Source organism: Ailuropoda melanoleuca, chromosome 10, assembly GCF_002007445.2.
Source record: "Ailuropoda melanoleuca isolate Jingjing chromosome 10, ASM200744v2, whole genome shotgun sequence".
Classification (NCBI taxonomy): domain Eukaryota; kingdom Metazoa; phylum Chordata; class Mammalia; order Carnivora; family Ursidae; genus Ailuropoda; species Ailuropoda melanoleuca.
In genome coordinates, this window is record NC_048227.1 from 56,932,421 (window position 1) to 56,957,667 (window position 25,247).

Genomic DNA, 25,247 nt, shown 5'->3' on the forward strand with positions numbered 1-25,247 from the left:
ATCAGGCAATAATTTCACAAGAACCTCTCCCAGGCCTATATCCAGATTTGGAATTCCAAAATACTTACTGCACAATATTTATGCAATCTTTCTTTTCTCTTTGCCAGTGCTACATGTTAAGAATTTCCCTTTGTCTGCTCTTACATTACAGGACCTAAGAATTTTCTATTCACATCCATTTGGGGCTTTCCATGGGCCAGCCTGGCCATGATCCACCACATTCTTATTTTCCAACTCTTTCCTTACGCTTCACATAAACTTGGGATACCCTAATAATTGTTTTTCAACATTCTTGAGAATTCATAGGAATGAACCATTAAACCCAAAAGGCAGGATCAGTACTGAAAGCTATGACATTAAAAACCCCACGGTTCTGGAGCGCCTGGTTGGCGCAGTTGGTTAAGTTGATTTCAGTTCAGGTCTTGATCTCAGGGTCATGAGTTCAAGCCCCACGTTAGGCTACACACTGGGCATGGAGCCTACTTAGGAAAAAAAATCCCAAGGTTCTATCCAAAATCCTCTAGGAATTCAATTAGAATTCCAGGTAAATTAACTGGAAGAAAATCTTTATCATGTAGCAATACACAATAGCAGGTGCAAATCTTAGTCTACAGATATGTACATTTTTCTCTACTTTTCTATAACACACTCAGTTTCCATTTTAGCCTTCATTTCACCAGAGGCATCAGAACTTTATCGCAATTAGTTCATGGTTATATCTTCGTTCCAGTGCACTAAGGGGTGTGCATGTGCATGTGCGTGTGTGTGTGTGTGTGTGTGTGTGTGTGTATGCATGTGCCTCTGTGCATTTGAGGATCTCTAGTCTTCTCTTTTCTTTTTTCTTTTTTTTAAAGGTATAATTGACATACAACATTATATTAGTTTCGCATGTACAATGTAATGATTGTATGTATTGCAAAATGATCACCACAATTAGTCTAGTTAACCTCCATCAACACACACAGTGACAGGATTATTTTCTTGTGATGAGAACTTTTTTTTTAAGAATTTAAATATTTATTTATTTATTTATTTGAGAGAGAGAATGCGAGTAGGGGGAGAGGGAAAGGGAGAAAGCCTTCAGCAGACTGCCACTGAGCACAGCCCAACATGGGGCTCAATCCCACCACCCTGAGATCATGACCTGAGCTGAAACCAAGAATCAGACAACCGACTGAGCCACACCAGGTCCCCTGTGATGAGAACTTTTAAGATCTACGCTTTTAGCAACTTTCAAATATGCAATACAGTATTATTAACTACAGTTGTCAAACTGCACATTACATCCCCATGACTTATTTATTTTATAATTGGAAGTCTGTACCGCCTTCACCCATTTCAACCCCCCCACACACCTCTGGCAACCACTAATCTATTTTCTGTATCTATGAACTCAGCTGTTACGTTTTTTGTTTTTTTTTATTCTACCTGTAAATGTGGTATGTGTCTTTCTCTGTCTGATGTTCACTTAGCATAATATGAGGGCCTCTAGACTTCAGTCATCTGTCCACACTGGCGTCTGCTGAGGCACCATTGTCCATGCCCAGGACAGCTGGGCTGGCCCTCACTTCCACCCACTAAGCCCATTAAAAGCCAGCCATTCTTTTCTTTCCCTCTTGGCAGCATGGGAGTGGTTCTGTTGCCCCCAATCCATGCTGCGGCTGGAGAACTTTGTGCGGCTTTCTCTACTGCCCTGCCTGCCCAGGCACACCCTAAATCCATTTCTCTGTGGCCTTGCCACCTTCCTGGGGCTCTGCCCTAGAAGTAAGAAACAGGTCCCCCTCTCTCCCTTTTCAAACTAATTGATGGATTCCATCAATGGGTTCCATTCCCATGCACCTGGAACATAAAATCCCACCTGCAAGAATCCCTTAATGGCTATACAGTTTTACTTACCCTCTAAGCCACCTCCTCCACCAGAGAAACGCAGGGTCTGGGGACAAGGACCTTCAAACGGAGCATCATGTATTCCCAAATCTCTGGTATATATGGGCTCCTTCCTTCACTCTCAGGGCTTAGACTTGAGAAACTCAAAAGTCAGCAAAATGGGCCTTTATATCTCTGTTCTCTGTTGAGCATCCTTCAGTGAGGCAATGAGCACACGTTAACCTGCTGAAAGCAGCAAAGAGAGGAAAGGTGGGTGAGGGGGTTAGGAAAGAGTTTTAGGAAGAGAAAGTTCAAAATTAATACCCAACCATAATAATAGCAGAGTTTTAAGTGTTTCCATATTGCCTTTGACAGAATTCTCTTTCTAAAACACAAATAGGATTATCTGTTCTTTTTCCAGTCCTCCGATGGCTCCTCGTTGCCCACACTGGCAATATAAGATCCTCTCCATCTCAGAAGTGAGGGGCCAGAATCATCGAACTATTTGTCTGGGAAATCTATCATTTGCATGTGCAGAGAAAGAAAATATTCGTGCGGAATATCCAACCCCTGAAGCATCAGGGCCTGGGAATAAAACTAACAACTTTCCAGACATCTCCAAACCCTGATTCTGACCTTGACTTGAGCAAAACTTCTGATCTAATTTTGGAAGATCTTGTTTCATTTCTTAAATCAAACTTCCTTCTCCCTCTTGCACTACAGCTGCTCTGCCCTAGCCCAACAAGAACAAGAGCAACAGGAAAAACACCATGAGAACAGTTTCAATGCCAGTTGCTCTCCTCCTTTCTTCCTGCCAGACCCTGGGTTCTCTTCTCCAAACCAGGGCTTGAACACCTCCTTCAAGAAGTTTTCCTCTGCATCTCTGACCCTGTCCTAATCACACCATGGTGCGTGTGAGTAACATAGGTCCTATTACAGTTAAATGTGCTCATGTTGGCTTTTCCTGTCTTTTTTCTTTTATTACCCTATAAACTCTCATGGAGAAAGTCCGTACACCCCCCCAATCTTGGCCGCACCCTAACCACTTAGCACAAATAATTTTTGCAGTTCAATTTCTGGGTATCCACCCCAGCTCCTGGGTAATCATTTATCAGCAAACAAATCAGTTATCAGAAAAACAGCCAAGGTTTCCAGACTGGATCATTTGTATTTCCACTGCTGGAAAAAACAATACACACCTCTTGACTTGCAAAGAGGAATTTCAGTAGAGACCTGTGGTCACGGCATCACTGGTAGATCTTGCTGAGAGTTTTGACACTTGTAACTCTTTGACCTGGAAGGATGAATCAACTTTTATTTTGAATCATGTGTTCCCCTAGGTTCCTTTAGCCTAAAGGCATCAAAGTCAGACAATGCAATCCCCATAATACTGGCAACAACAACAACAGCACCAAAATGCATATAGTCTCCGGCTGGGCATCCACTGACATCATTCCTGAAAGCCAAGTACCACCTCACACCCTGCAGCGTCCAGGATGGGCTCAGAGGGGCCCAGAGGCTGTGGCTGCCTTGCCCGTCGCAGGCATGGCTCTATCCCCCGCCAGAGCTGCTTCTCTCTGCCAGTGGCCGATGTTTCCACTGATGCCCAGAGCCTGCCTCTGCCGCTGATGCCCAAGCCTCTGTCTGACCTCCAGGTCTAGGCCTGTGGGGCAGCTGAGAATGGAGGAATGGTCTTGCCCTGGCTTCCTTCCGTTGCCTACTCCCAGGTGGGCAACTTCACCAGGCAGCCCAGACTGGGGAGCTTTTTGAGGGAGGGGACATTCGGTCTCAGGGTCCCCACACCCAGTACCCTACTCCTTCAGGGGATAAGATGTCCATCAGCTAGAGATTAAGCCAGCTCCGTGTCCTCCCGGAGCACAGAAGGAGCCCTGCGGAGGCCTTGCCTCCCACAGGCTCTCTGCAGCGGGCATCCTGTGGAACAGTCGCTGGACACAGATAACCAGTGCTCCGGGCATAGCGTCTCAGGTGGAGCAGAGGGATAGGAACCGGCTGGCCTGACCACTAGCCTGTCCTGGAGGAGGCAGCCAAGAGGAAGGGGCCCTGGGCGAGGGCACCACACCCCAGTGTCAGGGCTAGGAGTGAGTGGGACCCCAGGAGTGTGCCAGACTTCGAGGGGCCACACCAGCTTGGAGGCTGAACTCAGAGGAACCTCCTGCGGGTTGCCCTGCCCTTTACCCTGCCTCGGGTGCAGGCGCCTCCCGTCCTCTCCGCCCACTGCTGAGCTTCTCCTCTTCCTCTGTCCGTTCTTGCTTGTATGAAAGTCCTGGCCAACATCTCTGTGTGTCTTTCGTGAGCACCGAATCTCATCCATAACACTCTTCAGTGTTACATTCACTTTCAATTTTACCGTCGAAATTCTTTTCCCTGCCCTCATGGCCATTCCCTTCCCTCCCACCCACTCTCAGCCTCTCCCCTGAGGAAACCACGAGCCGCGCATTTGAGCTGCCCTCATCAGCCCCTTCTACAAGTTTCCAGGGCCATGTGACTGTCTGTGATCTCCCATGGGGTCATCACCCAGTTCAAACCCTTGACCAGCAGTCCACAGTAGCTGTGGCTTCCACTCTCCGCATTCATCCTGGGCTAGGGCAGACCTGGCTGGTTTCAGAGCCCCGAGACTCTTCCCTGCCATCCACAGTAAGAGAGGACCGGTCACAGCAGAGGTGAAAGTTCCGATGGACAGTCCTCATCTCCCTCTGGCCAAGACAGGGTGCCCAGTGGGGATCCACTACCTAGCAGGAGAGAAAACAAGGCTGAATGTCCCCAGAAGTTATGAGGCCAAAGAAAAATACTAATGAGCAGGCATTGAGCTCCGAGCCCTGTGCTAAGTGACTATGTTCACTGCATCACCACAATAATCCTGGACGTGAAATGCAATTACTATCCTCACAGGCTCAGAATGGCTCCATAATTCGTCCATGATCACACAGGCCAAATTGGAGAGGAGAATGGCTGCATGCATCTCCCCTCCTGTAATTAGGTAGGACAGGCTCCAGGAACTGGATGAAAAAAAGCAGGACCTGCTCGGCATAATAAAATAACGGAGATCTGCTAAACTGGCCCAAGAACTCCAAGAAAGAGAACAGTTGCTGAAGAGGGAGGAGGTCACCCAGGGAAGAGAGAGCAGGATTTTATACTTACGATGGCCTGTTAGAAACTTGTCTGGTGCTGACTTATTGCCATGTTCTCGTGCTGGGTTAGACCGAACCGTACTCCCCTTCTGCTACCTCCGTGAAAGTCCGCTGGATGTGCTGACGCCACCTACCATGACATTAATGAACAGATGTAGGGGTTGCTTGGAGAACAAGAAAAGGGAGTGATGTCTAGCATGACGGGAAGCAGGGTAGAAAGATGGCAGTAGCCATGACTGGCAGGACAATGCTGGACCGCTCAAGAATTTGACCTGACCAAGAACTGAAGGGAGGCCATGCAAATGTGAATGTCTCAGGAATCTTTGAACATGCTGGCCGGAAGCTTAATTCCCCCTGTAATTTGGGATGGAGGCTTGAGTCATTTGAAAAGGATGTTAAAGAAAAGCATGATTCCCAGAAAGCTAAAGGATTTGGAAAGCCTCTGTTTTGCCTCATACAATTCTCCCAATGGCGTATATAGCTCATCTTCTCCAAGTCATTTTAGAGGTCTGGAAGCAAAAGCCAGGGCCCTGACACAGGCTGTGACTGGCTTTTCTCGAACAGAGAAATTCCACCTGCCTTCCAACTCCATCCATTTCTGCATAGAGCTTGGTCAAAGGCTCTCCTTCATGTGGAATTTCCTATTCTATCTTATTCCCCATGCCAGGGCAATCTAAGCCTCTTTCCTGGAGAATTGCAGTGTTACAAGTCCTAACTCTGAAGTCAGGCAGCCTAATTCTATGACTTAAATTTCACTGGGATTCAGTTTCCTTATTTGTAAAATGGGTGATATTAATGCCTATTTCATAGGGGGAGGGGGTTGTAAGGATTAAGGGGGAAAGAAAGAAAAGAAAAAAGGTAAAGTATTTAGCATATAGTTAGCTTGCAAGAAAAACTAATTGTATTCTTTTTATGGTTTTGCCTCACTTAAAATGGACATAGATTGTTTTTCTTAAAATCTAGAAACTGAAGACAAATTTCAAATTGACTTGCACTGTGCAACGCATAAACATTATTAAAGTTATCACGAGATAAGTATATGCATTTAAAGGACTAGTAAATCCTGACAGGTTATTTTTTCTATTATATCATTTCAATATAGATTTACATTGTTAAGTAGTGTTCCCAAAACTTTCATAACTTATTAATTAAGTACTTTGATAGTCTGAAGACATAATTTAAGAAATAACCAACTATAATCTAGCTGTCTGCATATTTTGACACACTATCATTACTTGGCGTATTTTTAAATTAACAGTGCTTATTTTATCTCTAATGACAAAACTCAGTCTGTTTATTGTAGAACATTTTAAAATAAAAAACATAAAAGAGAAAAAGAAAATTGCCCATACTCCCACCATCTAGAGATATTCACTATTAACACTTTGATGTATCTCATCTTTTAAAAAATTACTCATCAAGGGGATGCCTGGGTGGCTCAGTCAGTTAAGCATCTGCCTTCAGCTCAGGTCATGATCCCAGGGTCCTGGGATCCAGCCCAGCACTGGGCTCCCCACTGAGCTAGGGGGAGCCTGCTTCTCCCTCTCCCTCTGCCTACCGCTCCGCTGCTTGTGTTCTCTCTGTCAAATAAATAAGAATTTTTTATAAATTTCTCATCGACATAAACCCACTTTCACTGAATATTATATAATGAAAATTTTCTATTTCATTATGGCTTTAAAACACAACATCCGTTCTTGTATAATATTCGGCAATACATCTATAACATAATTTACATAACCATTTTCATATCTATCTGTATAGCTATAAACACTTACAATTGAAGTATTTTTATTTTCTATACACAGAGCTGGCATTGTTTCTGTGGTAAGGTAATATCTTGGATGATCCATTCAAGGAAGTTCACTGTGTCCAACTTAATGACGGGAACACTGGCAGCACGTACTGACGCTGTATTTCCGGGTCAGACTGTGCCGGTTTGAGCAGACGTGGCAAGGAGGAGACCCTTGCCTGAATTTTGTTGGATACTGCTGATGACCCCTCTTACTTTCTCCAACGTAAGGAAGCAAAAGGCCATAAAGTTGTGTATTTAGATTGCTTCTAATTGTTTCTAATTTTCACGGGGACAAACATCTCTCTATATAACTCTGTACATGCTTCTCTGATTAGTTCCCATATTTCCTCAGATCTCCTATCAAGCTATGGAGCAAATAAGATCAATGAACAATTTTGCCCAAATGACACAAGTACAGCTTCCCCACCCCTCCCTCTGCACAAAGGAAAGAACTGGACACTCTCTTCAAGGTCTCCACTGGTTTCTCTTATTGCTGTTGTTGTTTATCTTACTTGGTGTGAATATTCATACATTTTGCTGAAAAAAATATTCATATATTTGAATATAGGGTGCTGCCCCAGAACCATCTAGAGATATTACATTATATGTCATATATGCACCATATGTCCTTACTAAAATTTCAAAATCTGATGCTCACAGTTTCGGATGAAGTGATCATTCTCAATCCTGAATCAATTATGATGATCCGGTGAATGCTAAAAACAAAACACAAAAAAACAGTGCTGTCCAGGCCCAGACCTAAAGATTCTGATTCAACGATTTCTCCCAGTTTTGTTTCTTTTAATGTGCTTTTTATTTTGAAATAACTATAGATTCATAGGAAGTTGCAAAAAGAGTCCAGAAAGGTCATGTGTTCCCTTAGTTTCTCTCTCTGGTAACATCTCATACAAAACCAGGACATTGACATTGGTACAATCCACAGATTTCCCCAGTTTTACGTCTACTCAGTGTGTGTGTGTGTGTTTGTGTGTGTGTGTGTGTTTCTATGCAATCGTATCACATGTAGATTCATGTAACGACCACCACAATCAGGATACAGAACTGTTCCATCAGCACAAAGACCCTGTGCTACCCCGCCTTCTTCACTGCCCCACCCTTAACCCCTGCCCCCATTTATTTTTGAGTCCCCAGGAGGTATTTCACAGAGAATCTCGGACCTGTGTTCCCACTGCAGCCTGCTTGACGCTGTCACTTCCTTCAGACCTGAGAAGACCTGGTGCTTCCCCTTCTGCTCTCTCTGTCCCCAAGGCCTATGTGCTACTGATCAGAAGGCAGCTTCCAGGAACCCCCCAAAACCCACAGACCTTAGATATGCCAAATAGGACTGTGATCTGTGTCAGTGACTCAGGATGCTCTCTAAGAAAGAGAGAGACTGCCTCGTCTCCAGCTGTCTGCCACACTTTGCCACCGGGGTCCCAAAGCAGAATTGTATCTGCCGGAAACATGTGTCCTCTACCAGTTCTGACTGCCCTTTCCTTATCTTTGGAGGTCAGCTCTAAACCCTGGGGCTGGGCTGGGCAGACACTGCCCTTCCTCTTTTTCTCTCAACCTCTGGGGGGTGGAGGGGGCCTCTGTTCAAAGCTTCTCCCTCAGAGTTTCCAGTTGCCCTAGGTAAGTAGATGTCTAGGGGCTTTGCTGCACACAAGGCCATCAGACGCCACCAGGCCAAACTGCAGAAGCACAATTCGGGCGTGGCTGGGAGCCCCACTCCTCTCAGCATAAATGCGAAGGCATTAAAAGAAACCGAAATTATCATCTTGATTTCAGGGACGGTCATCACTTTAGTACATCCACAGTCCCAGTCCAAAGAAAGTTTTACTGAGTCTAGCTTTGGTCAATGTGGTTGGTTGTTTAAAGAGACTAACTATCCTCGAAGTCCCCTCCCATTTAACACGAGATGTGTTCCTGGTAATTAATTTGTAGACCTCAGCATTTAAGTTACAAACTAGCAGAAAGGGGGGAGTGTGACTTTGGTAGGAGAGGAACTGACATCACCCGAAGCAGACACGAGGACTCTAGAAGCTTTGTGCAGGACAGGGGAGTATGTTTCAGGTAGCGTAAGAATAGTTGCAAAAGCACAATGTTGCTATTGTGAGTATTTGGATGTTAGACATAAATAAAAGAAGGGTGTGTGAGGCGCCTGGGTGGCTCAGTCGGTTAAGCCCCAGACTCTTGATTTCCGCTCCGGTCACGAGGGTTTCGAGAGTGAGCCCTGCATGGGGCTCGGCACTGAGCATGGAGCCTGCTTAAGGTTCTCCCTCTCCCTCTGCCCCTACCCCCCACTCTCCCACGCATGAGCTCTCTTTATCTCTCTCTCAAAAAAAAAAAAGCGTGTGTGAATGTTGAGTTGGCAAGGAATAGACCGCAGTGGCTTTTATACCTTGTGACCTCAGCTAAACTGGAACTGTGTTTCTAAGAATTCCCTTCCCTGTCGGGCTCCAGGTTAGTGTTGGCAACAAGAAATGCTTTGCATCAGATTTGGAAGGAGGAAGTGAAAGAGGAGCCGTCTTCTTACTTCCTCGGGGCGTCTGCGGGGCTCCAACACTGCTGCTGACTGCTGGCCTGGCTTGTGAGCGTGAGGCAGCCCCAGACCTCAGCCCTCCGCTCCCACCGGATCTCGTCCATCAGTTCGCAGCCTCGAGCCGGGTGCGAGGGCAGCTCCATCAAGGAATGCCAGGGACCTGCAGGGTCAAGTTTGGAGCTGGTGAGAGAAATGCAGGTTCCCGTTTGTCCACAGCGTCTGTCCCTGTTCTTACCCACTCCCAGCTGCTTCCCTCACTGCCCCACGGCATCCAGCTGTCCCCCCAGCAACTTCAGCTCAACCCAGGGCCAGCAGCGCACAGAGACAGCCTCCCCCAGCTCATGCAAGTGCAAAGGGAGGAGCCCCGGACACTTCATTCTCTGTCACACACAGGGGTTCTGCATTGTTGATCGAACTCTGATGGGTAGCGAATGATGTATTGATTACTTCTCAGAGACGCTGTGACTCACTGTACTTGGAATTTGTGGATTGAACAGAAGATCAAGTTTTAACTGTATATTGATTGGGGTGGTGGAAAATGAGCAAGAAATAAAAATGCCCCATGGAGATGCATGGAAATATATACTCTCTACTCTGAAAAACAAATCCTAGGTAACAGGGGGGCCCTTCTACCCTGGCACTCAAGTATCCTGCGTGTTCTTCAAACAAGAAGCAATCTTTACAAATGCTTAATTATTCATTTATTTGACAAATTCTGTATTGTTTGCCCCTCAGAGATGTCTGCCCACACGCTACCCCCAAATGGACTTAAACGCAGCAGCTGTGATTAAAAAATAATTGCTCAGGTGTTTTTCTTCTTCCTGTCCTAGCCTTGACCCCAATCTTCTTTCACTTTCATTTCAACCCCCAAACTCCAAACTCTGGGTTCTGAGGCCCTGACTCATATCCCTGCCTGGGACCTCCTAAATGTCACGTTCATCCACATGCAGCCTGATATTTGGACCTTGGTCTTCCTATGGACTCTTGCTTGACTTGGTCCTTTAGGCTCTGGCATCTCCCATGATCTTGGCTTACAGCCCCAGATCCTCCCAAAGTCAGCTTTCACCTTTGACTACCTGGATGGTGCTTCCCAATGAGGAGGAGGTGGTTGACATCCCAGCACCACAGTCAGGAGCCAATGACCCAGAAGGGGCCATAAGCCATACATAGAAATACAAAGTAAGCATCCAAGAAACTCTGAGGAAAGCACGATCTCACCCATCCAGCCCAAGGCAATCAGGGGAGCCCTCTTAGATTAAGGGACACCTGGAGGACTGGTAAACATATAGCATAACCCCGGCTATATTTCAAGGTCCAGGAGACGAGCTGGGATGGTAGAAAGGGAAACATGCTTCAGACAACGGAGAAAGCCAGAGAACTGGCGTATAAGGTGTTGCAAAGATTAAAAAGAAATCAGTGAAGTGATTAAAATAGTGCAGAGAAAAAGTTAGGAAATACAGCCAAATTTCTATTTTCTATTCTAAAATGAACTAGGGAAACCATAATCACCAATCATAAGCCTCCAGTTTGTTAATCACTTAGGACTTGTCTTTCACCAACTTCTTGCTGGAGTGACAAACACCTGAAGAGTGAAAACAAAACAAAACCAGATGAACACAACATGTTAGTCAGTTGCCCCCAAATTGAGAGCACACCATTTCCACAAACATGAGAGAAAGGTCCCAGCTCTGGAGTTTGGGGCAGTTGTGGGAAGCACAGCATATCTTCTGGACTCTAGGAGCACTCTTGACAGGCTGAGTTGATAAACATTGCCCAAGAATGCATTTTTGAGGGGACATCTGGGTGGTTCAGTCAGTTAAGCATCTGCCTTCAGCTTAGGTCATGATCCTGGGGTCCTGGGATAGAGCCCCAGGTCTGACTTTCTGCTCAGCAGGGAGCCTGCTTCTCCCTCTCCCTCTGCCTGCCACTCCCCTGCCTGTGCATTCTCTCTCTCTCCCTCCCTGTCAAATAAATAAATAAAATCTTCAAACAACAACAGAATGTATTTTTGAACCCGATAAATAATATAACCAACTTCTCTAGTAAGACATACAGGGGAAAAAATGGCTGAATACATTTCTATTATACATACACACAGTGTCACATCTTTCTATTAGCTTATGGCAGTGGAGAATTCCCTAATTAAAAAAAAATTTTTTTTTTGAAAGAATACCAGCAAAATCACCTTTGCCTCTAAAAAATTATTTTGACTACATTTCTACAAGACAGGGGTGGTCCTCATAGGATTCTCCAGATAAAAGGATGGAACAAATCTGAAATATTTGGAAGCTTCTCTAACAGATTTTGTTCTAGTCAATACATTGGGAGTAAGTTCCCCACTTGCTCACTATTTAAAGTAACTCCAGTTAGGAAGCTTCTTATTCATGGTAATGACACAGTTCCTCTCAGGTTCATCCGATTAATTAGAGATGAATTATGTCTAGACTTATTGTAGACGCGTCCAAAAGATGGTGTTCCACCGCAGGAGAGCCAAATCATGATGCTTGTGATCATAATATCATGCCTCTGACTCGATGGGAGCAAAGCAATGGAAAGCCCCAGGCACCTGGGAGGTTCAGTCAGGTAAAGGTCCAACTCTTGATCTCAGATCAGGTCTTGATCTCAGGGTTGTGAGTTTGAGCCCCAAGTTAGACATGGAGCCCACTTAAGAAAAAAAAGTAATGGAAAGTCCTAAAAACGGAGGTGACATGGGAATATTTTTCACATATGACCAGTATAAAGCCAGGATCCACATGGTTCAGTCTAATACTGGTATGGTGGTGAAGGAGTACAGCCCAGTAGAAAAAAGCAATTTCAAAGACTCAAATTCCTTATTGGGAAACCATGAAGAGAAGGCATGTATGTGGCGCACAGCGACATTCACGAATTCTCCTTCCTTCTCTGCTCGTGTAACTCCGACATGCTGTTCTCCAGCATCTCCCTCCAAGCCCGCCCCACACTGTGTGTTTCCTCGCCTTACTTCCTCTCTTCTAACTCCTGTTCATGTACATTCATACAACCCTTCTCCCAGTGATTAAAAAAGGAATAAAAACACTTCCTCTTTAGAAGGGGAAAGGAGGGAGGACATTGGGCAGACCATCACAGCATTATTTTCAGCTATCTGGGAAAGAGAGGAAAGCTGCCAACATTCCCACGTGATAATCTTTATTCTGTTGAGCACCCTCCCTGCCAGATAGAGATAAGAGAACTTAATTTCTACCGAGACCAGGGGTAGGGAGCCCAATTCTGAGACAGAAATGAATCCAGGACCACACACTGATAAAAACGTATCTTTCAACCATCTTTTTTGGCTGATATATTTCTTTTTTATGAGAGTAAATATAAGGTACAAAATAGTTAATATAAGACAATAAATAGCTTTGAAAATTAAGATAAGGCTACATAAAGCCGGATTTCATAAATGCAACAAATAAAAATAATATCCTGATGTGTATCCAATTATATTTCTTCATTTTAACAGTGTGAGTAATAGAGATTTAATGTTAGGTCAATTGTAGGCGGGTCAGATGAAACAATGTTCTCCCTCATGTGAAGGCTACACCCTAACTCCAGCATGGAAAACACGTACAGTTTGTCCCTCATAAACCCCGTTCTATGCCCGCTCGCAGGGCCACACCAGCGTTCCAATATCTGTGAAGTCAGCTTCATCATTTTTAAAGCAAAATTGTAAATAAAATGTTGGTCTTATATATGCACCCTGGGGCGCCAGGTGGGGGCCGGGATGGGGCAGAACCCCATGAGGAATGAGCATCCGGGCTCGTCTGCTCAGCTCAGCAGCCATCAGAACTGGCTGAGGAGAGAGGCCCAGTCACACGCCAGGCGTTGGAACCCCGGGAAAATTACTAGAAGGCAAAAAAGTGTGGCGAGAGAGAACAGCAGGACCCTTGCAGCCTGAGGTGGCCTTTCCGGTGTACGCTCAGGCAGCTTTTCTCACCTGTGCTGTGTTGATGTGATCCTAAGAGCGGGCGCAGGACCTGGGGTCTGTGAGGGATGAACTGTTCGGTGTTTTCCATGCTGGAGTTAGGGTGTAGCCTTTACGTGAGGGACAATATTGTCTCATCTGACCCGCCTGCAAATTACCTAACATTGTCTCTATTACTCACACTGTTAAAATGAAGAAATGTAATTGGATAATTTCATCTGTAAAGGCCTCCCTTACATAGAATTCATACATCCTTCTGTGAACTGGGTAAGCCAGGGCAAGGTGGGCAGAACTGTGGGAGTAAACGTCTGTGCCCCACCACCTACCTTCCAGAACAATTCAGCACAGCAGTATGCTTCATGGGCCTACAGCTCTGACCAGCGAATAAACTGACAAAGCTCGCAGCCCACAGTCACAGACTTCATCCTCAAGCCAACAAGGACTTCATCCCAGAGGAAGAGTGCTGCTGCTGATACATATAAATGAATGTGGTCTTGAGACAACTACAGAGATGTTATAACGTATGACCATAGACTAGGCGGCTTGAACAATAGAAACATTTATTTCCCACAGTTCTGGAGGCTGGAAGTTCAAGATCAAGGTGCAAGCATGGTCAAGCTCTGATAAGAACCCTCCTCCTGGTTTCTGGCCACCGTGTCCCTGGGTCCTCACATGGCAGAGAAAGAGAAAGAAGAAAGCTCTCTCATCTCTATCCTCATAAGGGCACTGATTCCATTCGTAAGGATTCCCGATGATTTCATCACATTGAGGTTAGGATTTCAACATATGGATTTGTGGGGGGACACAAACATTGAGTCCATTATACACACGCACACACACACACACACACACATCATACAGGCAGAGGACTCTAAAATCACATAGTGCAACAGTCAGCAACCTTCTCCAGTCACCCACTTATCTAAGCAGGTTCTAGATTAAGGACAAGAGTTCTGGTTTTGTTTTTAATCACAGGATACTGTGCTTTGATAAAGAGGTATTGTGGACTGAAGACGACCTCAGAGATACTACTAATTACGTAAACCTGAGAAAGCCACTTATCTGCTCAGACTTTCAGTTTCCTCATCTGAAAACCCACCTTGTAGGTTTTTCATGAATATTAAATGAATGAATAAATATATGAAAAGCAATTGGCCAGAAGTGGTACCACGTGAGAGCAGAACTGAGAAAAATGATTTGCTTGGTTCTAACAGATGTTCTCCACAGGTGAGAACTCAGGTTAGTGAGAAAGGCAGTGGCTGGCTGGTATGAAGCAGCCCTCAGCTGCTTGCCGACAAAGTTGGATTTTGCAACCTCAGGCCTTTAGAAGCTTCTATAAGGGGACAGGCAGTCACAGGAGTGGAGTGTAGCCTGCAAGGATGCTTGTAGAACACTCATAGCAAGTCCCCGGCTGATCTCTTCTCCTGGATTTCCCCCACCCCACACCACTGAGCGACTACACTTCCAAGGGAAAGAAAGAGGCAGTTCTAAAGCACAAAGGAGCCCCAAGTATTCCAGGTGTTTTCGGGGAGCAGGGAGGCAGGGAGGGGGTGTGCTTCCACGGGAGCTTGCCTGGAACTGATTGGGAACCAGACGGTGTGCCCTGAACAAGTGGAGAACGATCTGTCTCTAGCTTTGGAAAATAGTGACATCATCTTTTGGCATTTTAAATATTCTGTTGTTTATTTTACGAAGACTCTTGCCATTCATTTCTTTTCTAGGTTTGATAAAATAGGCCTATTTCCAGCCTATATTAATTGAAACTCTTGAGTAAAGGCTTATATAACCCATTGGAGAAAAACAAGTCATGACGCGAAAGAGAGCCCCAGCCTAGAGGACAGCAGAACCGGGCTCCAGGTGGCCCACGCACGAGTGGGGACCAGAAACAACCCCTGAACACGCTCCAGCCTCCACTTCCTCACTTGTGAGACGAACTGAGGCATCTTGAAGGTGCCTTTCAGCTCCGAGAACTACAGGACTTGGGGACACATGAACCAAACAGCTGATTCTGCCCAGGGCTTGAATGTCACCTGTGGTTTCTGCTCCTTCACAGGAGAGGGGATTAGCTGCCATTTAGACACAGGAATGCAGCACTTTGATTCTTTTGGTGTCTGTTTTCACAGCCATTAAAGCCAAACCTTGCAGCCAGCCAGTGAGACCTGACTGGACCTCTCCTCTCACTGGAAAAGAAGCAGGCCTGGCTGATACCCGACACCACAGAGGTGCCAGGCCCCCCCACCAGACACCACTACAATTAAACCCCATCTTGTTGCTTACTGGGTGTGTGGCCTTGGTTAACCACAAACCCGCCTGAACGCCCCCACTGGCAAGCCAGCTGAAAGCTGTTGCTTCCCATCCAGCCCCTGATAGGATTAGAAGAGTTACTTAAAATGTTAAGATGTTACATTCCTAAAGCCCTGGCTGTCACCCAGAGGGACTCCAGGCAAGATGGCTGTGCCCAGCTCCTTCACTCCTAGCCGAGACTGAAGTTACCTGGTGTCCTTGGGGCGGCATGGTGTGGAGAATGGGGAGTGAAATGAAAGCTTTTTTGGCAGTTAACTTAGGTTCTCTGAGCAGGTGGCAAAGGACAAAAGCATTAGCTTTATTTAAAAGGGCAGTGGAAGTTCAGGGAGAAAAGGAAGTGTTGTTATTCTTAATTTTTCACACTCTCCCTGACCCCAGCCTCCATTCTGCAAATAGCCCGGGGTACCATTTGCTGCCCGCAGAAGTATATGGATACCTCTGGAAAGCTATGAATGATTTACAAGCTGGGTCAATAATTAAGTTGCTGGGGAATGAGTTCAATATATAACCAGCCTTAACTCTTTGAATTTCAGAAGACATGCTCTGAGTGCTGGCAAAGAATAATGGTGGGAAAGAAAACACAATTCACACAGATTTTAAATGCTTTGAGACAATAAAATGTGTCAATCTGTTATTTGAGAAAAGATGACAAGTAGATGGTGCTCCCCATCTTGGTCTATGATGATTTCCAGGACAAAGAAAACCAAGTACCCAAACCCACAGCTTCTGTCTGGCTCTGCTGTGGGGCCGGGTGAGTTTCAGTGGGCTCTTTCCTCGGGGACCTCCTCAATGGAGCTGTTAATCACGGTGGGTGCAGATCACTCCTGAGGGAAAATCACTGACACGTTGGTCTGGGGGAAGGGGGTTTGTTTTAGAGCAGCCTCCTTGGGCCTGGTCCTCAGGGGCACAGCCCCAGTTGTGCACTGTAGCTAAGGGTCAAGGCTAAAAGCCCTGGGAGAGTCAGCATGTGCGTGTGTGTAAGTGTAGGCTAGAGAAGTTCAAAGAAGGAAGTCAGCCAGGCTTGGGACGTCTTCCCAGGTGGGGCCAGGGCTAGACCGGGCCTCGAATGTTTGGAGGGATGAGGGACAGGACACTTCAGAGACAGACAATAGCTTCTTTCACACATCATTTCAGCCACGAGCCTATCCTGAGGCCTGCCCTCCATAAGCCAGACACAGGGCTAGATGCTGGAGATACACTAGTGAGAGGGAAGGAAAGTGCCTGTTACGGGCTAAGCTGTTTGCCCTAAAATTCAGATGTGGAAGCCCAACCCCCAGTACCTCAGAATGTGACTATATTTGGAGATAGAGCCTTTAAAGAGGTGATTACATTAAAATGAGCCCACTAAGGCAATCTGACTGATGTCCTTATAAGAAGAGGAAATTTGAACAGGAAGACATCAAGGATGCGTGTGCACAGAGGCACGACTGTGAGAGGACACAGCAAGGAGGCGGCCTTCTTCAAGGCAAGGAAAGTGGCCTCAGCAGAAACCAAACCTACCAACACCTTGATCTTGGGCTTCTCACCTCCAGAACTGTAGGAAAATGCCTGTTGTACCACCCGGTCTACAGTACTATGTTAGGGCAGCCCTAACAGCCTAACATGGTGCCCCTGCCCTCACAGGGCCTGAGAATGTTGAGGAAGACAGACAACAAACAGTGATGCAACCAAGACATTAGTGACAAGTGTGCCAGGTACCAGACAGGAGAAGCACAAGGTGCTTTGGGAACCCCGGAAGAAGGAAGCTGGGCAGAGGGGGCCCAGCCAAAGCCCAGCCCCAGGGGACAGAGAGCCGGGAGAGACTGGCCCGAGCCACGTGGGGAGTGGTGGGAAATGCAGCTGACAAACCAGAGAATGTCCGATTGCTCAGGCCTTGACATGTGCAGACATATTCATGCTCCATCTCCAAGGCAGTATGGAGCCATTTTTGGTTTCTAAGGGGAGGAACAGCACAGGGAGAACAGTACTTTAGGGAGATTTTCCTTGCAAGCATGTGCCGAGGGGGAGCAGGCCTCGAACACGGAGGGCCGGGCTGGCAGTGATGCAGGAAGGAAGGGATGAGGCTGAACCAAGGTGGGAGCCGGAGGCATGAATGGCGGGGAGAGACCGCGCACAGAAAGCATTCTGAAAAGTGACAGGTCTCAGTGATTGATGGGAAACTCTTTTTTAATCATCTCGTCCCTGTAGTGGTCCCTTAGCAGTGCTGCTGACCTACAGAAAGGCCCCTCAGAGACCCGTCTCCAGGCTCACGTGTTGCCATGGCATGAAGTTTTGTGCGAGCGACATAAAGACCAAATGGGGAGTTCCTTCTCCATCCCCGTGTGGTACACTCCTGAGACCCACACAGCTTCTCGAATCTGCACAATGGGTATCATCAGCACCGTGGCGGGAAGGCATTTGATGGCAGCTGGGAGTCTCAGTAAGAAAGCAATACCAGGCTATGACGCCATTACGCAGAAAGCCAGGGGCAGGTTTCCCTCTGAGGGCCTTCCAGCTCCTTGCGGCGTGTTCAGCTGTTCACAGCTGGGGTGGGCCGAGAGGGGGTGCGGGGAAAGAAATTATGAAGTAACCGAACTTTCCATATTTACCCCCTGAAGGGATGGTCATGGCTGATGGACAGAAGCAGGCCAGCAGTTGCTTAGATCTGCTGGGAAGGAAATGAAAATATGAAAAACACCAAGGTTAAAATTCCAGACTGCCTGACATCAGCCAAAGTCCATCGGCGTGCAGAAGCTACCAGATAGAGATCCGGGACTGTCAAGGGCTGGACGAGGCTTATCACTGGTGTTAAGAAGAGCCCACGGTCAGGAAATCACGGTGCCATGAGCCAAACCTCACAACCACAGACAGTAGCCAAGGCCAGAGCTCACGGGATATAAGGCGCAGGCCGGAGAGTGTAGGCCCTCATTTGCCATCTGTCAGCAGCCCATGGTTAATGTGGAGACGGATTTAGAGGCACTGCCCCCTGAGAGACCCACATTTGAAGTACTAGGCAAATCTGGTATTAGCACACGTAGAAATAAAACACGGGGCAAGAGAGTCCAGCAAAATATCTTGGCATGGCAGCTGACTCCAAATGCATTCTTGGGATACTGGAGGGGTGGAGTGGGGGGGAGTATTTTTAAAGAGGAGACCATTTGAGTAAACTATGTTGTGCATGGTTGGCAGAGCGTGCTATTTTATTATTATTATTATTATTATTATTATTATTATATTATTATTAAAATCTCTTTTAGAACCATATGGCTTCAAGATGCTTCCTTTTGCCCTGGCCAGAAAAACTGGTCTATTTTATTTGTAATCAGCGTGGTCAGCTGCACAGGCACCTCCCAGGAGCCTGACGAGATTGGAGAGTCTCAGACCCCAACCCACACCTACTGAACCAGAATACGCACGTGAACAAGATGCCTGGAAGCTTGCGTGCACATTACAGTTTAAAACGTACAGCTTTAGACCACGTTAGGCAAAAAGAAAAGCTGGGAAGGTTCAGGTAACTAAGCACTGGCTTGCTTTAAACAAGGAGTCATATTATAGCCAGCTCAGCGCCCACTCCCACTCACGGGTGAGAGAACTAGCGGCAGCCCCTGGGCCCCAGCAAGATGGCGTAGGCGGTACTGGAAGACAGAGGAACAGGGTCTGGCTTCAGCTTCACCCCTGAAAGAACAATACAGTGCCTCTTCTGCTAAATGTGGTCATACATTCTCATGTTTCGTCCATAGAAGTCCAAGGCCCATATGATTAGAGATGATGCAAAGAAAGCCTAAACCACGTAAAAGAAAACAAATTATTTTTCCAATTAACATAGGGTAATGATCATCTTCTAAAAATTGTTCTTGGTAGTGCACGCCACATAAGTCATAATCCTCTTGCTTCCTTTTCCAAAGAGGCCGCGCCAACACCATCCAGGATCATTCCTCTGCTTTCAGTCTGGCTGAACAGCAACTGTTCAGAGTACCCATGACTTCCACCTGTAAGTGACTTGCACCAAACCAAGACAGAGATGCTGTTCATTCAAAGTTCTCCTTAAATCCTGGCTCTTCCAATTACCACGTGACCCTGGGCAAGTCCCTTGTTTCCTAAAGTGGAGGTACAAAACTATAAAATGCCGAGTGTTAATTATAATTAATTACTCACTACTGAGTGGAAGCACAGCAGCGGAGCTTAGCCTGGCCTAATAACAGCACCACCATGACCTCTGCGTGACAGACAAGGAGCCTAAGGCTTTGAGCTGTATGGCCCCACGTCCTTCAGCTAGAAAGTGGCAGAGCCCAGACTGGTAGATGCCAAGTCTGTCTCTCAAGAGCTCAGAAAACGGTTGCACCTGCTACCAGCACCTCGATGCCCGGAAAGGATGCTCTCCCTCACAGCACTGGCCACTCTGCCCTGTAACTGACGCCCCTGCACGTGGAGTTGGAAGGACAAGGGAGGCAGATTTACAGAGGGTACTCATCAACAATTTATGTTAGGAGAGTAATCAGTGTTCCCATAATTTATCTTACTACCCTGTGACTGCAAAAGTCATTATTGATATTTTAATTGGCACCTGTTCAATCTTCTCTCCTTTGCTTCTGAATCATTTGATTTTTCACCCCTGAAAAATCTAACCCATCATGTCAACAAGAAAAATCTCGAAATGAGGTGGTAAAACAAACAACCCATTGACTCTCTGATCATAAAATAATGAACTTTCTCCCTCTCTCATATCAGCGCGGATTTCTCATCTCCCTGCTCGCTCTTTCTTTCTTTTTTTTTTTTTTAAAGATTTTATTTATTTATTCGATAGAGATAGAGACAGCCAGCGAGAGAGGGAACACAAGCAGGGGTAGTGGGGGAGGAAGAAGCAGGCTCACAGCAGAGGAGCCTGATGTGGGGCTCGATCCCAGAACGCCGGGATCACGCCCTGGGCGTGAAGGCAGACGCTTAACCGCTGTGCCACCCAGGCGCCCCTCGCTCTTTCTTTCTTTCTTTCTTTCTTTCTTTCTTTCTTTCTGTGCAAATGAAACTGACCTTCGGGCTCCCTCCCCAGCTAGAGAATAAGGATGCCCTTAGCTTGAGTGAAACAGAGAAGGTTGAAACTGAAAGACTGAACAGATTTGAATTAAAACAACTTTCTCTGGAACAAAAGCATTTAAGAGTTCAGCAAGGGCGAGGCATGCTGAGAATGCTGTATTTCTTGGTATCTTCCGATTAGCTTTTAAGATCATTAGTGGAGATGGGAGTCTTGCTTGAGTGGCAACCACATTCCTGGAGAGAAGCAGGAAGGAGATTGCTGAGAGTCCCCAGCAGTAACCCCACTGGCTTACCGGCTTCTTTTGTTTCTGTAAGCTCGCTCTCTGGCTTCAGTGACATCTGGGTGACTCCAGGGGCAAGATTTTGAGGTATGGTTTAGGTGGCCCTCAAACTTAGCATTTGCAGGCATTACCCTGAACTAGTCATCACACACATTTCTTGGGAGAGAAGCTGGCTATCCCCGTTTCAGGAATCAAGAACTCGCTGCGTGCACACGCCTCGTACTCAGGACAATTCAGCGTGGCGCCTACTATCATTACTCCCATTTCGCAGATGCGGAAACTGAGGTCTAGGCAGATTTAGTAACTTGCCTAATACCATTCAATAAATGTTGGAACTGGAATCAAACCCAAATGTGTCTGACGTCAGAGCCAGAATTATAACAAGAGGTAACATTTCTGTTTTATCTTAATTCCTTGTTTGGTTTTTTCTTTTAAAGATTTTATTTATTTATTTGACAGAGAGAGACAGCCAGCAAGAGAGGGAACACAAGCAGGGGGAGTGGGAGAGGGAGAAGCAGGCTCCCAGTGGAGGAGCCTGATGTGGGGCTCGATTCCAGAACGCTGAGATCACACCCTGAGCCGAAGGCAGACGCTTAACAACTACGCCACCCAGGCGCCCCTTAATTCCTTGTTTTACATCTACATTTCCACGATTGCAAGATAGCAGAGAGAAATAAAAACCATCCCAACAAGAATGTTGTGTGGGTTCTTTTTTTTTTTTTTAAGATTTTATTTATTTATTTGAGAGAGAGAGAGCACGAGCGGAGGGGAAAGGTGAGGGAGAGAGAGAAACAGTCTCCCCACTGAGCAGGGAGTTTGAGGTGGGGGAGCTTGATCCCAGGGCCCTGGGATCATGACCCCAGGCGCCCTGTGTGGGTTAATAACCACTAGACTTCTTTTTTACCATCTGGCTGGCCAAGCAGCTGCCAAAACAGGTACTAACAGAATTAATATTCAACCAACTCCAGTTTCTGTCTTTTCTCAGAGCTGAACGACTTCGGAGTAATGATGGTAATTTTTCTTTGCTTTTTTTTTTTTTTTTTAATCTCTCCCCAACAATGCCACATTGTAAGAAAGAAAAATTGGCAATTGCTTAGTATTTGGTATGGGCTGGGTCAGCACACAGACTGCCACTCAATCCCTCCCATACCTCATCAAAGAGCGTTAATCAATCATACTACTCTTCCCTAGAAAGACCGAATAGCATCTCAGGATCCCTCTCAACGCCATGCTTCAGACCAGTACTAGGCACCAACTGGAGTTGGTACACCCGGTGATACCTATCAAGGAGCCTGTCATGGGAGTATTTACTACCCAAGTTCCAATTAGAAGTTACACAAGAAAAGCAAAAGTCATCATAATACAAAAATATTCACTAAAAGAACTGACCACTCTTCTATTTTATACCTCCTCAGCCATCCCTCTCCTTTTCACACTAGCCAGTTCCCCCAAGGTAGGAATGCTATGTTCTTTGCCAACTGTTTTGTAAGGGATATGTGCAAAAAATGCAAAGAGATGGCAAATGTTGGGAAATACTAACTTTCTGTGAAGTAGGCGCAGGTGTTATTGGCAAGCTCCTCAAATCAGACACGTGAAACCATATTAACAAATGAGAATCTGGGAAAGCTACACCAGCTAACAACTGAAGAAGAGAAAATCGGAGGGCGATGACAGGATAGGGGCTTCAAAAGAGATCATTTAAATATCAAAGGACGGAGCTGAAACTCATGGGAAAACTGATAAAGCCTTGGAATATTTTTGCAAAAAAAAAAAAAAGACCTTCTTTATGCAGGTACTGTGAAGACCAAACATAAAGTGAAGTATTGTGCCATACCCCTGCACAATTTGTCAGGAAACAATTACGCCAAGAGAAAGAATCAGCACCCCAACAGTCAACCTTGAATTCATGTTAATTATTTTTGCAGGTAATTCTAGACAAAATGAATCAGATCCAGTCTCATCGCTCGTATTAAATTTGGAATTTAATATGGAGTTTGGAATTAATGGGCGGGATTTTGTTGTTGTTGTTTTGTTTAAGGAGAAAAACTCTTAGTCCAAACTTTCTTACGAATGAACTAAGGTCACAGACCAACCAAGACATGGTCCCAAGGACCCCGAGGATAGGCCAATTTCACTTTTTCTCAGTCACGTTCCTGACCTGAACCTAAATTTCTCAGTTTCGCAGATGTGATAATGAAGTGGTGAGACTGGGTCTGATTCATTTTCTCCAGAATTACCTGCAAATAAAACCTCATCAGGAATTCAAAGACACATGTCCCATCTCCTGCCCCATCACATTTTTTTTACCTGTCATATCTCCCAAGAGACAAGGTGTTTCTGAATGGTTCTTTCCAAAATTGGGTAGGGCAAGGAAGTGAAACTCAAACACAACCTTCTAGATGAGGGCTTCTGGGCAGTATTTCTGAAGGGTTAAGACCGTGGACACTGAGTCAGACAGAAGAGAATGCGGCTCCACAGAACATGCTAGCTGTGTGACCATGGGCGTGAACCAGCCTCTCGAAGATGATCTTATCTGCAAAGCGCAGAGAACAACAGTCACCTCTCGGTGTGTTTGAGAGGGCGAAGTCAGTGAATGTCTGTAAAGCACGGAGAGTAAGAAAGACCCCAACCCCGCCACTCTCGGGTCTCATTCCTCCAAGGCTTGGTCCAGAGCATTAAGGATGCCGCCTCCTTCCCTATTCTACGGCTGTGGACTTGAGGCCGAACTGCAACGTTGAAGCCAGGGAAGAAGCGAGCAGCAGCAGGAGCGCGCCCGGGCTCCCACTGACCCCACTGCCACCTAAGAGATGCTGTGATGGGCAGTGGCTGAGCCCTTTATCAACCGTGCAGGATGCTTTTCCTGGACTCGGCCACTGTCTAGGCTGTGGAGCAGAATCTCTCAAAAGTCTTCGGCCCCAAATCCCATCTCCAAACGGCCTCTGCTCTAGAGCCAACCCCCACAGATTTTGTCAGCAAGGTCTTGAGGAGAAGGCGGGCTCTGGGCTCCCAGGCCAGGTGGTCACATGCCTGCCTCTAACGCCAGGAAATAATGCACCTGGGAGAAGCCACATTCCAAAGCCACTGTGCATGGTTACACACAAGCCCTGCAGCCGAAGGAGGAGGCAGGTGAGGGGGCCAAGAGTGCCCACTGTTCTTTGTCACCGGCCGAGGGCGAGGGGAGACACCAGGCTGCAGCATTTCACGGGGACACCAGCCTAGTCCTGGTGTCGAGAGCCCTGCTGTGTGTGCTTGGTGTTTGCACCATCTATCAGTGTCTGTTCCATTCTTCGTAACAGTGGTTCTCAAAGTGTGGCCCAGGGACCCCTGGGGGTGGGCTTCATGAAGTCAGAGCTATTTTTATAAGAATACTAAAATGTTATTTATTCTTTTCACTCTTAATCTCTCAACTGCTGTACAGAGGAGTTTTTCGGAGTTTTTACATGATTCTCTGATGTCCTCCGTGCTCTGATGATGGAATGTGTTTATTTTCTGATGTTTTCAAAAATTTCTCAGCTTCAGTTTTTAATATGGTAAACATCAACGAAGGGAACCTAAATACACGAAAACTCATGGGGATCAGCAATAACTTTTAAGAGCATAACATCCGGGGCCCAGGTACAAACAAGTCGATAATGAAAAGCAGGTCTCCCCTTTCTACCCTGTTCCCCGGTCCCCATGGTCCTCTCCCTAGAGGCAGGCACATCATCCCCTTCCTGGGATCTCTTCCCCAGTTGGTCAAAGCACATACAAACATGCACGTGTCCCTGTGATCACCACACGAACAGCAGGGCGCTGTATACCTGCGCTCACCTGTCTGGTGAGGGCGTCCCATCCGCGCAGGTCCATACCACAATCTTCTCAACCCGGCCCTTGTTGAAGGACACCTGGCTTGTCCCTTCCATCTTCTGCAATTTACAATGTTGCAATGACTGTGCCGATGCCAGTGTCCTCTCACCTGTGGGGCAGTCTCTATACCCCACACAGCAACATTTATTTAGCCAACCTGCTATTGAAAAACATTTAGGTGATTTTGTGTTACAAACAGGGCTGTAATGAACATCCTTTTGTATACATCTCTTAGCATAACGTCTTAAAAAGAAATTGCTAGGGGCACCTGGGTGGCACAGCAGTTAAGCGTCTGCCTTCGGCTCAGGGCGTGATCCCGGCGTTATGGGATCAAGCCCCATATCAGGCTCCTCCACTATGAGCCTGCTTCTTCCTCTCCCACTCCCCCTGCTTGTGCTCCCTCTCTCGCTGGCTGTCTCTGTCTCTGTCGAATAAATAAATAAAATCTTTAAAAAAAAATTGCTAGGTCAAAATGTATTTGAATTTTAGATTTTCATCGATGTGTCAATTT

The 25,247-nt window shown here is 46.3% G+C and overlaps 1 long non-coding RNA gene across 1 annotated transcript in view; it reads right to left on the reverse strand.

The window, feature by feature from the left end:
* Positions 1-24,982, reverse strand: part of LOC117804248 — a 28,496-nt gene extending 3,514 nt beyond the window's left edge. The window contains exons 1-9 of the long non-coding RNA XR_004628598.1: positions 24,701-24,982; positions 23,198-23,423; positions 10,862-10,934; positions 9,347-9,512; positions 7,469-7,526; positions 5,026-5,145; positions 4,479-4,616; positions 3,066-3,160; positions 1,897-2,112 (exon numbers count right to left, since the gene is read on the reverse strand). This is a non-coding gene — a long non-coding RNA (uncharacterized LOC117804248). The remainder of the gene's footprint in view (positions 1-1,896; positions 2,113-3,065; positions 3,161-4,478; positions 4,617-5,025; positions 5,146-7,468; positions 7,527-9,346; positions 9,513-10,861; positions 10,935-23,197; positions 23,424-24,700) is intronic.
* Positions 24,983-25,247: the final 265 nt, after the last annotated feature.